We start from the raw sequence: 19065 nt of genomic DNA, 5'->3' as shown, positions 1-19065 counted from the left end.
GAAGGTGTTACTGGTTCAACCTTAATCGGGGGTTTGGGCATAATTGGGGGTTTAGTGACCTGGTATCGGGGAGTTACAGAAGGTCCTGGCAAGGTCCATTCCTGGGGTACCTGAGCAGAGGCAATAGCAATAGTCTCTAGATCTATGTCACTAGGGGATGGGAGGCTAGGATATAGTCTGTTATATGATGGCAAAGGTAGGTGAGGGGCATTATATTGGGCAGGGGGGGGGTGAATATGCTTTCTGTTTTTGCTTCTCACTTTTACCCTTCTTTTTATTCCCATCTATATCAATATATCGCCAGTATGGAGCAACAGTCAGCCAATTTTCCCCACCCTTTTTCATATAATCCATATTTCATCTTGGATCACTATTATACCATGGAAATGCCTCTTCATCACCTAGACACAACCCTTTTACCATATTAATATGAAATGTATCATTATCCCCCTCTCTGGGGAATGGATCAGAGCTTCTCATAGCTTCTGTCCAATCTGCCATATTTTCCCACATAATCTTTACATTTTTCTCCTTGCATAGGTGATGGAAATTGTTTAGACTGGGATTTGCCCATTCTCAACTCCTAACTTATCTTTTAAAACATTTACAACAAAATATAATACAATACAAAATAAATAAATAAATAATAAAAAATAATAAAAATAAAAAATACAATACCTTTACCTTTAAGAGCAATTAATTATTGAATCTTTTTGCATAAACCACATTAACTAGAATGGTTGTACTCCGTTACCAGTTATTGTGCTTAATGCTTAAGTTTACAACAAGAGAAAGAAAAAAAATATCACTATGCTGATTCTTTCAGTAGTTTCTGGCATTAATTATCTCTAGGTCAAAGGTCACCCTTCACCAGAAAAAATGTAGCATTTTACTAACATTCAGAAACAGCAATACATATTAGCAACAGTTTACTTTCTAAATACTTTAAACAATAAGCAGTATTTTACTTCCTTAACACTTTATACAAATAAACAGTATTTTGCCATACAGCATATTTAAAAACAAGCAGCAAGAAAATTCATATAAACAATGCAGTATTTATCTTATAACTTTAAAACAATGTTAGCCTACAGCAATATTTCAAAAGCAAGCAGTAAGAAAACGTGTGTTTTAACCCTTCAGCCAGACTTTATATAACCTGATTTCTACCAAAGAAATCTTATTCCCTTTTTATTTTTTTTTATTTTTAATCAAAGATTTGATTAGAATCTACCAAAGATTCATATATATATATTTAACCTGATTTTTACCAAAAAAATCTACTATTCCTCTTTTAGAATCTACCAAAGATTCACATATATATATTCCCCAACTATTCCTATGTAAAATTAAACTTAAGGGGTCTCGTGGTAAGAGAAAAAAGGTCAGAATAAAAAGACTCTTTGTTCAACTCACCTTCCGAGAGTTCCCTGTTTCATCCCACTTCTGACACCAGTTTTGTAGGGTCACTTCTTTTGTTCCTTAGCTCTGCTCTGGCTGATAAGGGTGCGGCACACATTTTCTTCAGGGCCCTGGGGTGACCACTGAAATCACACACACATGCAACTGAGTGTTTTCACAAAAGTCCCATTTATTTGAAGAACACACAAAGAATTTATAGGAATGTATACGTCATACATGAGGTCACAGGAAATATATAAAAAACGTAGTTAACTTCACATCTGCATAAGGGGCCCACAGGAAATAAGAATGTTGTTATAGCACATAACAGAATATGCCCATATCCATTTGTAGAGAGGAACTTATATTAGAACCATATGTTACAACTTATACAGAAAGAAACTTGTGGAATGCTGCTTTATAAACATTTGATACTAGATTTAAAGTTACCCTCAATATGCTTAATATGTGAGATTCAAATTACCCATATAACATATATATATAATATATATACATACACATATATACACATATATACACATATATACATACACATACATACCCATCAACTTGAAGCATAGGAGCAAGTGTACAAACCGAAGGAAAACAGAAAAGGTGGTGTAAATAGAAGGACATACATAGTAGGAGATACAGTATGGCTGCGTCTTTATCGGGGAAAATTCTATTGGACAGCTGGTATAAATACAAATTTTTTAGGGCTCAAATTAGAAAGTTGTTTAAAATTGCATTCCAGCCAATCAGCAGCAGACCCTCCCTCCCAGACCCTCCCACCTCCTGGACAGCATCCATTTTAGATTCATTCAGAGCCTGCATTCTTAGTGAGAGGAGGGACAGTGTAGCTGCTGCTGATTTAATAGGGAAATTGATAGCTAGGCTAGTGTAATCAGTGTCCACTACAGTCCTGAAGGACTCATCTGATCTCTGCTGTAAGGACAGCACCCCAAAAAGCCCTTTTTAGGGCTAGAACATCAGTCTGCTTTTTTTTTTTGCTGTGTAATCAAATTGCAGTTGCCTGCCTGTCAGCATGTGTGTCAGGCTCACAGCGTATACGGTGCCCACTTACCCAGTGCCACCACTCATATCTGGTGTAACAGTAGTGTACATTTAAAAAAAACAACACTTTTTTGACTGTGAAATAATAGCAGTCAGTTTCCTTCACACGTGTGCTTTTCAAGGCCTGCCAGGGCACAGTGTCACACCAATGCAACTCATATCTGGTGTAACAGTAGTGTACATTAACCCCTTAATGACCACAGCACTTTTCCATTTTCTGTCCGTTTGGGACCAGGGCGGTGTTTGTGTTTAGCTGTAATTTTCCTCTTACTCGTTTACTGTACCCACATATATTATAAACAGTTTTTCTCGCCATTAAATGGACTTTCTAAAGATACCATTATTTTCATCATATCCTATAATTTACTATAAAAAAATTATAAAATATGAGGAAAAAATGAAAAAAAAACACCAATGCTAAATAGTTTCTAAATTTTGTGCTGAGTTTAGAAATACCCAATGTTTACATGTTCTTTGCTTTTTTTGCAAGTTATAGGGCCATAAATACAAGTAGCACTTTGCTATTTCCAAACCATTTTTTTTTTCAAAATTAGCGCTAGTTACATTGGAACACTGATATCTGTCAGGAATCCCTGAATAGCCATTGACATGTATATATTTTTTTTTAGAAGACATCACAAAGTATTGATCTAGGCCCATTTTGGTATATTTCATGCCACCATTTCACCACCAAATGCGATCAAATAAAAAAAATTGTTCACTTTTACACAAATTTTTTCACAAACTTTAGGGTTCTCACTGAAATTATTTACAAATAGCTTGTGCAATTATGGCATAAATGGTTGTACATTTTTCTCTGGGATCCCCTTTGTTCAGAAATAGTAGTCATATATGGCTTTGACGTTGCTTTTTGATAATTAGAAGGCCGCTAAATGCCACTGCGCACCACACGTGTATTATGTCCAGCAGTGAAGGGGTTAATTAGGGAGCATGTAGGGAGCTTTTTGGGGTAATTTTAGCTTTAGTGTAGTGTAGTAGACAACCCAAAGTATTGATCTAGGCCCATCTTGGTATATTTCATGCCACCATTTCACCGCCAAATGAGATCAAATAAAAATAAATGTTACATTTTTCCAAATGTTAGGTTTCTCACTGAAATCAATTACAAACATTTTGTGCAATTATGGCACAAATGGTTGTAAATGCTTCTCTGGGATCCCCTTTTTCAGAAATAGCAGACATATATGGCTTTGGCATTGCTTTTTGGTAATTAGAAGGCCGCTAAATGCCGCTGCGCATATGCTCAGCAGTGCAGGGGTTAATTAGGGAGCTTGTAGGGAGCTTGTAGGGTTAATTTTAGCTTTAGTGTAGTGTAGTAGACAACATCAAGTATTGATCTAGGCCCATTTTGGTATATTTCATGCCACCATTTCACCGCAAAATGCGATCAAATAAAAAAAAATAGTCAACTTTTTCACAAACTTTAGGTTTCTCACTGAAATTATTTACAAACAGCGTGTGCAATTATGGCACAAATGGTTGTAAATGCTTCTCTGGGATCCCCTTTGTTCAGAAATAGCAGACATATTTGTCTTTGGCGTTGCTTTTTGGTAGTTAGAAGGCCACTAAATGCAACTGCGCACAACACATGAATTATGCCCAGCAGTGAAGGGGTTAATTAGGTAGCTTGTAGGGATCTTGCAGGGTTAATTTTAGCTTTAGTGTAGAGATCAGCTTCCCATCTGACACATCAGACTCCCTGATCCCTCCCAAAGAGCTCTCTTCCCTCCCCCACCCCACAATTGTCCCCGCCATCTTAAGTACTGGCAGAAAGTCTGCCAGTACTAAAATAAAAGGTATCTTTTTTTTATATATATTTTTTTAGCATATTTACATATGCTGTTGTGTAGGATCCCCCCCCTTAGCCCCCAACCTCCCTGATCCCCCCCAAAACAGCTTCCTAACCCTCCCCCTCTGCCTTATTGGGGGCCATATTGGGTACTGGCAGCTGTCTGCCAGTACCCAGTTTGCAAAAAAAATGTTTTTTTGTATTTTTATTTCATTTTTCTGTAGTGTAGCTTCCCCCCCCACCACCCGCTCCCAGATCACTTAGATTTCCAAGTACTAAATATTTTGCACCCCTTTCTCCCACTTATAAAATCATTTTTTTTCTGTAGTGTAGCGGTTCCCACCCGCTCCCTCCCCATGCACCTGCCCGCCCGCCTCTTCCCAGGCACACGCGCGCGCAACCCGGCGATCCCGCCCCCCTCTCTGACAAGGACCGCATCGATGGCCACAGAGTGTCTCTCTCTGCACCGGAGGGGTAAAATTTATTATTGCAGGATGCCTCGATATCGAGGCATCCTGCAATAACCGGAAAGCAGCTGGAAGCAATCAGGATCGCTTCCAGCTGCTTTCCAAACCGAGGACGTACGCCATACGTCCTCAGGTGTTAACTGTATTTTTTCTGAGGACGTATGGCGTACGTCCTCGGTCATTAAGGGGTTAAAAAAAAATAATAGAAATTTGACTGTGAAATAATAGCAGTCAGTTTCCTTCACACGTGTGCATTTCAGGGCCTGCCAGGGCACAGTGTCACAACAGTGCAACTCATATCTGGTGTAACAGTAGTGTATATTAAAAAAAAAACTAGAAATTTGACTGTGAAATAATAGCAGTCAGTTTCCTTCACACGTGTGCGTTTCAGGGCCTGCCAGGGCATAGTGTCACAACAGTGTAACTCATATCTGGTGTAAATGTAGTGTACATTTAAAAAAAAAAACACAATTTTGACTGTAATAGATTGAATAGCAGTTAGTTGTCTGCAAGCGTGTGTGTCAGGCCTACAGCGTCTACTCTGCCAACTTCAGCCAGTGCACAGTGCCACTCATATGCTTGCACGCATAGTACCACTAATCAAAAAAAATGACAGGCAGAGGCAGGCCACCCCGCAGGGGCCGTTGTGGTTGTGGTGCTGTGATTCCCTTTTGGCCCTAGAATAATGCCCAGTGTTCAGAGGCCACGTACCCTGAACTCGAAAAGTTCTGAGGACATAGTTGACTGGCTAACACAGGACACCCAATCTTCTACAGCTTCCGCTCGGAACCTTGATGCACTATCCTCCTCCAGCTTAGCTTTGGGCACCTCTCAAGTTACCACTCGCCCGCCTGCCACCACCACCAACACTAGCACCACAGCCGCTTCACTTGATCTGTCAGAGGAGTTATTTACACATCAGTTGGAAGAAATGAGTGATGCGCAACCATTATTGCCAGAGGATGTAGATAACAGGGATATGTCTCAGTCAGGCAGCATTACACACGTGGACGTACGGTGTGATGATGATGATGTTGTACCCGCTGCTGCTTCCTTTGCTGAGTTGTCAGATACAATTGAAGTGGTTGATGATGACAATGCGTCCGTGGATGTCTTGTTGGTGCCCGCTAGAAGAGAAGAAGAACAGGGGGAAAGTTCAGATGGGGAGACAGAGAGGAGGAGGAGACGAGTTGGAAGCAGGGGGAGGTCGTCGCAAGGAGCTAATGGCACAGTCAGACAGCATGCATCGGCACCCGGGGTCAGCCAGACAGCACGCCTATCAACGCATGCTGTTGCCACCACCAGAATGCCATCATTGCAGAGCTCAGGTCCAACCTTGTGCAAATGGGGAATTTGCGGTTGTGCAAATGGACTGTTTGCGCTTGTTTGCGGTGCATTAAACAGGGAGTTTGGTCTGTCACTGTGAAGCGGGCGTAACCCTTATATTACCTGATCGATACAACATCATACCTGATGTTTTAAAGCACATTATTCCAAACAATTTAGGAATGTTAGGTGATTTATGCCCTTTATGGATTAAAACCAGACTCTGCATCAACTATATAATTTTCCATGGGAGTTTTGCCATGGATCCCCCTCCGGCATGCCACAGTCCTTGTGTTAGTCCCCTTGAAACAACTTTTCCATCACTATTGTGGCCAGAAAGAGTCCCTGTGGGTTTTAAAATTCGCCTGCCTATAGAAGTCTATGGCGGTTCGCCCGGTTCGCCCGTTTGCGAACATACAATTTTAGGTTTGCGACATCACTAGGTCAGCTCTCCCTAACTTGTGCTTCCCCCCCTCTCCCCTCTACGGCCTTGATGATTGAAAGTGCTACGAGGCAGCAAAATATTACAAGGGATTTGCCGCTATGTCGAGTGAGCCTGTCTAAATATTCCAAGCTTTCAACATAGCTTCATAGCTTAGAGACATTTACTATACACGCCATCAGTCGGCAATGCTGGCTATAGATAACACCCAGCATCGCTGCCCATATTGGCGATGTATAGTAAATGATCCTTGGAATATAACTGCCATGTGCCTAACCACTAATCCTAATGCCCCTAAACCGAAGTTCCCCACTATCGCAAACTAACACTACACTAATAAACATCTAAACCGCCACATACACACCGCAAGTATCTATTCTATTAACCCCTATTTCGCCACATTTCCACTACAAGTATACTATTAACCCCTATACCGCCACATACCCACCTCAATTAACTAACTATTAACCCCTACACCATCACATACCCACCGCAACTATATAACTTTTAACCCCTATGTGGCCACATACCCCAAATGCAAAATAACCTAGCACCTAACCTCCCTCTAAACTTTAAATAAAAATCTAAGTTACAAAAAATAATAAACTACAGTATCCAAAATAAAAACCCCAGCATTATACATAACACTAAACTACATGCCCTATAAAAAAACACCCAAAACAAAAACCCTAAACCCTAACACTAAAATAAATTACAATACCCCTTGTATGGCTTTGCCCTAAAGTGATCAGTTCTTTTGCAAAAAAAAAAACCAATTACTAAACCCCCCTTTACAAAACAAGTAACCCCCCCCAAAAAAAACACCTAAAAAAACCTAGCCTAGAAAGAAACACTGAAATTACAGAAGCTCGAAACCCCAATATATAGGGGTACCACTTAATTCCAATTGGCTGATTTTAAATCAGTCGATCCCTATTGGCAGATTTGAATCAGCCAATAACAAGAAAAAAAAATTAAATTTAAATTCTAATTATCCTTTTCTTCTGCCGCAAAGATGGGCCCAGGCACCAGGAACCCGGGACGAAGAGGGCCCCAACGTTTAAGAAAATTGCAGAGTGGAGGCGGTGCAAGAGGCCCCCGAAGTCCGCTTCCACGAAGATGGGCCCTCAGTGCCATTAACCAAGATGAGGAGGGAGCTGACATTGAAGAAGATTGCGGAGTGCAAGAGGTGGAAGAGGCCAAAGAAGTCCGCCTCCCCTGCCGTAAAGATGGGCCCCCTGTGCCAGGAATCAGGACGAAGAGGGCCCAATGTCAGATCAAAAGGAGCTGGATTTCCCAACGGTGAGTATCACTTTTGAGGTTACTTAGGGCTGTTTTTGGAGTGTTCATTTTATTTTTAATTTATCTGAACTAGAGCACAGGTGAAACAATCAGCTCATTAGTAAACATGGTTATTTTACCTGTTCTCATCAAATGTAATCCTGAAAACCTGGCCTGTTGGGGAGGCCTGAGGACAGGTTTGAAAACCAGTGCTTTAGAGCAATGCCTTACAAAATGCCCTTTTAAAGGGCTATTGTAATTTATTTTACTGTGGGGTTTTTTATTTCAGATACTGTAGTTTATTATTTTTTATAACTAAGCTTTTTTATTTTATTTCATAGTAACTTATATTTTCTTTATTTTTAGTAACTTAAGGGGATTAGTTTATATGGGGGGTTAGTTTAGAGGGGTGTTAGGTGTTAGTGTAGTTCTATTTTGTTTTGGGAGGTGACAGTTTAGACCTTAATCTCCTAACCACCCCACATACCATAATGATGTGTTGATTAGGTAATTATTGTTAGTTAGTATTTTGAAGACCTTAATCTCCTAACCACCCTCCATACCATTATGGGTGTTGATTTGGTGATTATTGTTGGTTAGTATTTAGTAGGCCTTAATATCCTAACTAATCCCCATACCTGTATGGGAGTTGATTAGGTGAATATAGTTACCATTTATTAGCCCATAATCTCCTAGCAACCCCCATTCCTGTATGGGGGTTGATTAGGTAATTAGGATACTGCAGCTTAGGGGTTAATAGTGGATTTATCTACAATTTTTAAAATATTATGCATTCTTATGTATGATGCATATTCTTCTAACCATTATATTTAAATTAATATTTCTTTTTTTGTGTTTTTATTTTCAAAATAAATATATATTTTAAAATGTATATTTATGTTACAAAAGGCATTAATATTACAACTGTTTTATTACATAACAGACATGCAGTTATGTAATACTATAATTATAATGCAACTGTCTTTTATAACATAAATATCTATTTTAAAAATATATTTCTATTTAAATGCATCAAGTAAGAATATCTACATTTTAAATTATATATCCCATACTTAAACTAATATGCATTATACAGTACATGACCATGCATTTTATTTCAAACATTGTAGATATAATGTAGTCAGGCCTTGCATTGGTATTCAATATTTAAACTGTTATGCATGTAAATTGCATAATGCTTTAAGTATTACATATACAGTAAAATGTATTTATGTAAGCTTGTTGTGTTTTTAGTAATAACATTGGTATATGTCAGTAACATTAAATTATATTTTTACATAACAGGCATGCAGAACTATAATATTAATTATACTGCCTTTAATTACAAATAATAAACACAACAAGCAACATTAATTACATTTTAATTTGTATGCAAACATTTAAACATTGTGCATTCTAGTGCAAGGTATTTAATGATGCTTTCTATTATTTTAAAAATAAACATATATTTTCAAATATATATATTTTTGTTTGAAATAATAGAAAGCATCCATTAAATCAATGTTAAGATATCTACAATACTTTAAATAATCTACATTGTACATGACAATGCATATTTTTTCATGGAGATGAGGTAAAACCTCTTCATCCTAGCAGGGCTCCTGAACCAGAATTGCACCCCCTATCCCTAGGTGCCTCATAAAATTGCTGACGACATCCTAAAAGGGTGACTTGATCCCCTCACCCTGCTTGATTGGCACACCTTTTTAGAAGCAGTGGTCTGGGGCTTAATTCCGGTCTGATGCTGAGTTCTAGGAGCCTGGCTAGGCCGGCAAGATTTTGCCGGCCCTCTGGCGATTGGCCACCGGTGTTTTAGAGCATCTCTGTGACACATTATTTAAACATTGATTAATATTTTAGCAACATAGCTTCATAGTTATATTGGGGATGTTGATTATTTAGTATAGTTTAAAATAGTCAGTTATTTTTTAGCAGTAGACAGTATATGGGAGTTCCAGGGGAGTGTAGGTTAGACATTACATAATTGTAGGCGGTATAAGGGAATTAGTTGGGCGTTCCAGGGGTGTGTAGGTTAGGCGTGACATAGGTGTAGGTGGTCGGTAGGAGGTAGCAAGGCAGAGCAGGGGGAGTATAGGTTAGGCGTGATGTAGTTATAGGTGTTTAGGGGGAGTTAGAGGGCATGCTAGTGGGAGTAGCCTGCATTTGCTTCAGGTACAAGATCAATATGTTCGAAGCAGCAAATTGCAGATTGGGAGGAGGGTAGCGGCCATGTTTGTTTTGCCAGCTATCAGCTGTCGAGGCTACATCGCCTGAGCTAGTTAGTGGAGGTGTAATTAAACTTAGGTCCCCACGGCAATATTTGAAGTGTGCCTAAACAGAAAATATTTTTAGTTTCAGGGAGTGCACTGTCTGCACCATGTAAGCACCTTTCAAATCCCCCCCCCCCCCTGCCGCAGCTGGGCCATGCCCTTTTAATTTAATATATAGATGGACCATCAGACTGTGAGGCCAACGAGGCCAGCAAAGCAGTTTCTGACAGTCTGTCGATGCTTTGAATATTGGGGACTAATTGTCTTAAGTTTCCTGTTTTCTTGATTATACTACCACTCCTCTTGGGTCTTCCTTTCTAATCTCTCTACCACATACTCCTATCACCAATACCTGCTTCTTCCATTCTACATCCCTATTGTGTCTGGTTTTCTGTCTTTCACTCTGCTATCCCTCTTCCAGTCCTCAGCATTCCTTCCCCATCTTCATGTCCAGTCATCCACATTAGAATATCATAAATGGAAATTGAAAATGTATTCTGTGAATATTTGAATAAAACATCTTCCAAAACCACTTCATAAATCTGTATTTGTTGAGAGACAACCTCCCTCTTCAGCATTCTTTATGCATACAATTGACTTTCTTCTTTATTTTCACTCATTTCCAGTCTGGATACTTGTAATGAATAAGGCTATTACATGTTTTCTGAATCTTATTCTCCTTTTATTGTAAGTAAATATGTATATTGTACATCACCAAGTTTGAAATAACAGAGAATGAAAATTCTATAAAATTTCTGTTTCATATACATGAGTGATTACAGATTACTTGTTTGCTGTATAGGGAACAGTAAGCAAGTAAAATAAGGTATAATATAGTAAAAGGATTTAGAGATGGGAAACGTAAAGTAGGCACAAAAAAAACAATAATATGAAGTAGAATCAGATTTCATAGATTAGCATTGAACAAGATATAAGAGTCTCCCTAAGTGCATTGCATTTAAAAATTGATTTAAAAAACCTAAATACACATTATTTTGATCAAAATTTTCAAACCGTTACTTGTTATCCTACAGCACATAATCACTGATGAGTTTAAAATAAGCACTGTTTCACTGTGTTTCTGTACTTAAAATATGTACAAATAGTGTTTATTATAATATGAATTTAAAACATGTATAGCAAGGACTATAAGAAGCTAATGCAAATGCACAAGACACCAGTTACTAATTTAGGGCCAGATTACAAGTTGAGCACAAAATATCGCTTTTGCGAAAGTGATATTTGCACTCAACTTAGTAATACCAGCGCACGCAAATGTGTGCTGGTATTACAAGTTAGGTGCAATGTGAACGCCACCTCGTTCGTATTGCACGCTCATAATGCATGGAAACATTGCGCTCACAAGAGTCAGATAGGTCATAAGAACTTAGTATAAGTTGTGCAGTGATGGGCAGAAAATGTATATATGCACATGTTAACACATAAATATATATGTACATAAGCATATACATATATATTTACAGGGAACACACAGTTCCCATAGACCGCAATGTAAAGACACTTTTCATTACCAGTTTTTTTTTTAACACCCACGCCCACCACTTTTAACCCCTAAAAACTGCCCTAAACGAATTGTTCACTGTTGCACAAGTTTATTAAACAGTCAGATCCAAGCAGTGGGTCTTACTCAATAGAAATCATTGCAATATGTATTCATCATTTTAAAAGTATCTACTTCTTATTTTTAATTTAATTTGTTTAGAGTCCATTACTTCTTGTCACATCCCTACAAAGAGGTTGGAGCCTCTGGAAGAAGGTATTTATAGCTTGATGTCATAAAACTTCTACAGTAACAAGAGCTGGTTTACTATTGAGATAATACTAGAAAGACAGTTAGGCCTCCATTTATGAAAGGTCTTGCGGTCCTGATCCGACACTGCGGATCAGGTTCGCAAGACCTCGCTGAATGCGGATAGCAATACGCTCTCCATATTCAGCATTGCACCAGCAGCTCACAAGAGCTGCTGGTGCAACGCCGCCCCCTGCTGACTCGTGGCAAATGGGCCTCCAGCAGGGAAGTGTCAATCAACCCGATCATACTCGATCGGGTTGATTTCCGGCGATGTCTGTCCGCCTGCTCAGAGCAGGTGGACAGGTTATGGAGCAGCGGTCTTTGTGACCGCTGCTTCATAACTGCTGTTTCTGGCGAGCCTGCAGGCTCGCCAGAAACACGGGGCCTCAAGCTCCATTCGGAGCTTGTTAGATAGGCCCCTAAGTCCGTTTTGCTCATGCTCAGTGGAAAAATGCAACAAGTTCAAAACATATCTGCTCCCTTATTACCCTGAGGGCATTGGTTACAGTGAGAAATCATAAGTGTTATTTTGCAAGAAAACAAGCAAGTTGTTTGCTGTATTTTACAAAACCCATTTCTTTTTATGGTTACTTTTATTTAACACATTTGTTTTTACTAAAGGAGCACTGTTTATTATCCATTTTACACATGGTAAAAGAAGAGAATTTGTTTCAAATAAATTGTCCTACCAAAGTAGGATGTTTTATTTTTGCAGTTAAAAAAACAATAATGACAATACAAATGAACATAGCTTTATAGTAAGTCCTTTCTCATTCTAACGATGTCCATTCAACCTCACTAGTTATAAAATTCAACATGCTTCTGCTCTGTTTACATGAATTGTAAATATTTGTGCCCTATTGATAAATGAATAAGACCCCCGGTATTTATACGGCTTCAACCATCTTGTAAAAAAATTATTTTAAAATTACACAGGAACAAAAACTATTTAATTCACACATTAGAAATGATTAAAAAAAATGGCACTGCATATGCAAAGAAACTCATAAGTATGAAATTCAAAGTGAAATTTTTCCATATAGTAAAATGAGTTTCCCAGCCTCTAGTGGTTTGAACAAGGGCGTTCCCTGGGCACAACTTAAAGTAAAGTTCTCTGCCAGGTCTCTTCATATTTTCTAAACATTTTCCTTTTGCAAATCTTGCTATTTTATCTCACAAACTGAAAGGTGGCAAGGTTTTGTCAAATACGCAAAATGGTTTGATTATCTTAATAGAAAATCATTTGCGTATGACACTAGATGCAATTATAAGATAATAAAGCATAAAAACAGGTTAATGTGATTTGTATTGGTAATTTTTAAAGTGTGTCCCTTGCTCTCTGACAGTGTATATTATCTCAAAACAAAAGTATTAGTGTAGTATAGATGAATATTTGATTGATGCAGTGTGATGTATATAAAAAGTCATTAGAACACCCAACAAACTTTAGCTATTCTAATGGACTGGAAAATTCTATATTTTTAAATCTAGAAAATTCATTACTTAATATGACTCTTTTTAGTGCAGAGCTCCAAACTATCCTGCATATTGAGGGAATGACATCATTTGCAAACCATATCCCTCTAGCAAATGTTCTGGTTTCCGAAAGCGAAAACTGGGATACCCCGACAATTTCCATTGCTCTCCACATTTCTGCCCACAGAATGCCCACTATAGCCAAGCACCACGGATGCACATCCAAGACTCCACCTTCAGGAAATGGTGGATGTAATTTGATTGAAAGAGAGCCTAAGAATGAATCAATTAATAGAAATTGCTTTCCTATAACTAAGGTGATATATAGTTAGGCAGTCATGATGTTCAGAAAACAGCTTGGCACCTACATATGGTTAAAATTACATGAGGGATTTAACAACATCAATAATTGATTCCAACATTTCCATTAACAATGCACACTTCAGTTTGACAAACAAATCCATGTACAATGATTTTTTTTTATTCTGCTAAATCAATAGGTCATGAATATTGTTTTTTTACATCAACAGTTTAATTGTTATAAGTGAAGATTTGATAGACATTTAGGAAGGTAAATAAGGAGCAAAAACATTAACCCTTATACTGAAGGTTTTTGTACCCAATGCAGGTCCTAGCAGCTATAATAACACTAGATTTTCAGCAGAGCATGATACAACTATAAAAACACATCAAAGACCTAAAATTTAGAGGGAGAGAAAATTTGTGGAAAAAGAAGTCAAAGAATAAAAAAGGTGGAACCAGGGAAAATGTATACTATTTAGACTCAGGGCTCGATGATTGAAAGCTCTCTGGGCTGGCGAGATTATTAAAGAATGCTTGCCAGTTCTTCTATTTCCCTGGTGGAATGATCTAAAGTCACTTTTTACCCTGAAAACAGGGTGTCTCGCTAAAGAGCGTATACTGTATATTCATATGAAATGTGCACAATAAAATTCGTTTTGTAAACATCATACAAAACAAATATTTGAACCATTCACACAAAAATAAGCAGGGAAAATGGTATTGTTAAGGTGCATCAAAAATCGTAACAAAATTATTCACCAAAAATAGTATTTTAACAAAAAAGTACAATTTGTATGTAATTTACACAGGAATAAATAAATTAAATATGCACAGCGTAAATTGTAATTTTAGTAAACTGGATGTGCAAAAATCACACAGAAATGTTTACTTATGTAATTGTTGTTTTTCGTAAAATGGGCTGAACATGTGAGTTTCATGGGTGTATATGAAAATGTCTCTCTAATCCCAGCGCAATTCTATAAAAATTTTCGCACTGAAGATCTCACAGTTTTTTCTTGCAAACTAATAGGTTGCAAGCTTTTCTCAACACAATACGAACACTTATAATCCCAATAGAAAAACAAATGCATACTAAAATGTAGGCAATGTAAGATGCTCTATGCAGAAAGCAACATAATGTGAGTTATATTGGCTGCAAGATTTTAATTTTAAAGTGCTCCCCCTACTCCCTGCTAACTTCACACTAAGGAGCGAAGTGCCCCTATCCAGCAAGCTTCATTACTTTTAAAAGGAGCCATCTCGCCACTCGCAGGGACTGCACCTTTTTTACGATCATTCCACCGGGGCAGCCGGGGCTGGCAAAGTTTATATCATTGAGCCCTCAATATGTCCACAATGCTACTATTAGAATATAAACATTTAACCTGATTCCTATTGTATGTTCCAGAACAAAACAAGACCATTTTAACCCCTTAATGACAACTGACGTACCAGGTACGTCATGCATTAACAAGCAGTTAATGACAATGGACGTACCTGGTACGTCAGTTGTCTAACAGAGTGCTGGAAGTGATCACAATCACTTCCAGCAGCTCTGAGGGTATTGCAGTGATGCCTCAATATGGAGGCATCCTGCAATACCCCTTTACAAGACTCCGATGCAGAGAGAGCCACTCTGTGGCCCTCTCTGCACCGGTAGTGATGGTGCCGATGGTGCCTTTGGGAGGTGGGAAGAGGGAGCGTGTGCGCGCGCGTGCACGATGCGCGCGCGTGCACGTGCACGGGTGCGCACGTGCACGTGCACGTGCACATGCGCACATTAGCCACACTGACACCAATGAAAAAGGAAGGGGAAATTTTTTTTTTTATTTTTTTTTACATTTAAAAGGATCTGGGAGGGGGAGGGGGTGGGGGTATTGTGGGGGGGCTGCTACACTACAGAAATAATTAAACCTACAAATAAAAGTTAAAAATAAAATTAAAATAGTTTGGTTTGTGGGGCCAAACTGGGTACTGGCAGACAGCTGCCAGTACCCAAGATGGCGGTAATTAGGTAGGGGAGAGGGTTAGAGAGCTGGAGGGGGGGATCAGGGAGGTTGGTGCTAAGGCAGGGGTCCATCACAACTAAAATATTTTATAATTTTTATTTAAAAAAAAAAAAAAACTATTTTATTTAGTACTGGCAGACTTTCTGCCAGTACTTAAGATGGCGGTAACAATTGTGGGGTGGGGGAGGGAAGAGAGCTGTTTGGGAGGGATCAGGGGGTGGGATGTGTCAGGTGGGAGGCTGATCTCTAAAATTAACCCTGCAAGCTCCCTACAAGCTACCTAATTTAACCCCTTCACTGCTGGGCATAATTCACGTGTGGTGCGCAGCAGCATTTAGCGGCCTTCTAATTACCAAAAAGCAATGCCAAAGCCATATAAATCTGCTATTTCTGAACAAAGGGGATCCCAGAGAAGCTTTTACAACAATTTCTGCCATAATAGCACAAGCTGTTTGTAAATAATTTCAGTGAGAAACCTAAAATTGTGAAAAATGTAAAGTTTTTTTTTTTATTTGCTCGCATTTGGCGGTGAAATGGTGGCATAAAATATACCAAAATGGGCCTAGATCAATACTTGGGGTTGTCTACTACACTACACTAAAGCTAAAATTAACCCTACAAGCTCCCTACAAGCTCCCTAATTAACCCCTTCACTCCTGGGCATAAAACATGTGTGGTGCGCAGCGGCATTCTAATTACCAAAAAGCAACCACAAAGCCATATAAGTCTGTTATTTCTGAAAAAGGGGATCCCAGAGAAGCATTTACAACCATTTGTGCCATAATTGCAGAAGCTGTTTGTAAATAATTTCAGTGGGAAACCTAAAGTTTGTGACAAAATTTGTGAAAAAGTTAACTTTTTTTTTTTTTTATCGCATTTGGCGGTGAAATGGTGGCATGAAATATACCAAAATGGGCCTAGATCAATACTTTGGGATGTCTTCTAAAACAAAATATATACATGTCAAGGGATATTCAGGTATTCCTGACAGATATCAGGGTTCCAAAGTAACTAGCGCTAATTTTGAAAAAAAGTGGTTTGGAAATAGCAAAGTGCTACTTGTATTTATGGCCCTATAACTTACAAAAAAAGCAAAGATCATGTAAACATTGAGTATTTCTAAACTCAGGACAAAATTTATAAGCTATTTAGCATGGGTGTTTTTTGGTGATTGTAGATGTGTAACAGATTTTGGGGGTCAAAGTTAGAAAAAGTGTGTTTTTTTTCCATTTTTTCCTCATATTTTATCATTTTTTTTTTAGTAAATTATAAGATATGATGAAAATAATGGTATCTTTAGAAAGTCCATTTAATGACGAGAAAAACTGTATATAATATGTGTGGGTACAGTAAACGAGTAAGAGGAAAATTACAGCTAAACGCAAACACTGCAGAAATGTAAAAATAGCCATTGTCATTAAGGGTAAGAAAATTGAAAAATGGTCCGTCATTAAGGGGTTAAAAAAAATATCCATGAAATTATCTGCAGATAAAACTGCAACTTCTATAGCTTGGCCAACTTATAATTGGATGTCCACTGACATGAAGAGCCCCATTACCTGAAGAGACGGAACAGACAGAGGCCCTATTCACATATACCCAAATATAAGCAACCCCCTAACAAACTCCCACATTACTAGCTTGATGTCAAATAGTATGGACAAAAGATTAATTCAAAATACTACAAAAATATAGAAATTGCTATTTTTTTTCTGCTGATAATTTCTTGTTATCTTGGTCCCTTAATTGGATCCTCATTGACATGAAGTGACCGCAAAACCGTAAACAATGGTTGGGAAAAAATACAGAACTACAAAATATATGCCTTAAAAGTGTACAAAGATGTATTGTGAAACAACAGAACAGAACATTTCCTCCAAATTGCAAAGGAGGACTGAAGAATGTCCAACTTATAAGACAACACAAAGGTTTGCAGATTCCAGCCTGACAAATCTCAGAAACAGAGGCATTAGACTGCCAATCCCAAGACGTGGATACTGCCCTAGTTGAGTAAGCCCTAATGCCACCAGGAACAGGAACTCACTAAAGCTTGTAAACAGTCATGATACACTTAAAAATCTGATTCCCTAGAGCACATCCTTAGTTTTTAGAAAGTCTTTAGTTCTTTTAAAATAAATATGAAGAAAACTCATCACATCAAATGTATGAATCTAAATCTCACCACTTCATGTGAATGAACATATTCACCCATAAAATACTTTTTGACTGGGAAAAGGGTGGGAAGGTCAATCTTATGTGAAAGGCTGACACCATTGTAGGAAGAAACTCTGGTACTGTACAAATAAGTACCCTGTCTTGGTGAAAAACTGTTTAAGAAAAATCTATTGAGAGCACTTGAAGTTCAGAAACTTGTCTGGTTGAAGTGACAGCAAGTTTAAAAATATTTTTCAAAGTAAGTTACCATACATTGACAGACCATAATGATTCAAATGGGGCCGACATTTAAACAGACAAAAAGTATATCCCAATGAGGGAAAAAAAGCCATCAGTAGGCATAATAGTACTTTAAATCAATCTACTTATAGCGGCATCAACTTTAGGAACATTCCCAAACTTCTTAAAAATATCATAAGGTAAAGGGCATAACTAAGTTATTTTATCAGCACTACAAACTGACGCCCAGGCTTAACACATTCCTGATCAATTACAACAAACAAGGAGGAATCTTTTTAAGAGTTTTTAGAAACATGACCAGTTAGCAGATGTAGAGGGCTATTAAGACTCCTCCATATCAATGGCTAGATTACAAGTGGTAGGCTAATATTTGTAAAAATATTTTATATGTAATATTTCAAAAACAGGGTAGTGAAAAAACCAAGAGACTCCTGTTGGCTTAAAAGTCTGGTGTACTTTAAATAGACAAAGAGGTCACATAAGGTGTCTGTGAGAAATGGTGTCTCTGTCTGGGGGAGCCTGTCTGGGTGGGGATAAAGCCTTGGTATCCACTAGCCCTTTGCCCTCTTACCGGTCTTCCTTCAACATGGGCAGTCTCTCTGCCTCGCCAAGTGTCTGTAGTCTCCTCCGGTGCGGCTGGTATCACTGTGGATCCCCTTCATCATATATTGGCTCCTCCTACCAACTTGTAATGGTTCCCGTCCAGCCCATATTCAAATTAGAACACTTGCTCCGGACCTGAATTGGAAAATCAGCTGGTAAAAATCAGTGAGCAAAAGAAACGGAGGATTCACCAAAAAGTGATAAAGTTAAAAAATGTATTGTAGCAAAAATTAAAAAACACACATTGAGGTTAGCAGTTCTTCATGTGTGCTATCCCCACGCCGTGTTAGATCTAAAAAGCAAAATGCGAAGAGAATTCCATATAGAAAAAAATTGTAATTTAATTATTAAATA

This window comes from Bombina bombina, chromosome 2, assembly GCF_027579735.1.
Source record: "Bombina bombina isolate aBomBom1 chromosome 2, aBomBom1.pri, whole genome shotgun sequence".
NCBI lineage: Eukaryota > Metazoa > Chordata > Amphibia > Anura > Bombinatoridae > Bombina > Bombina bombina.
This window is presented reverse-complemented; position numbering follows the sequence as displayed.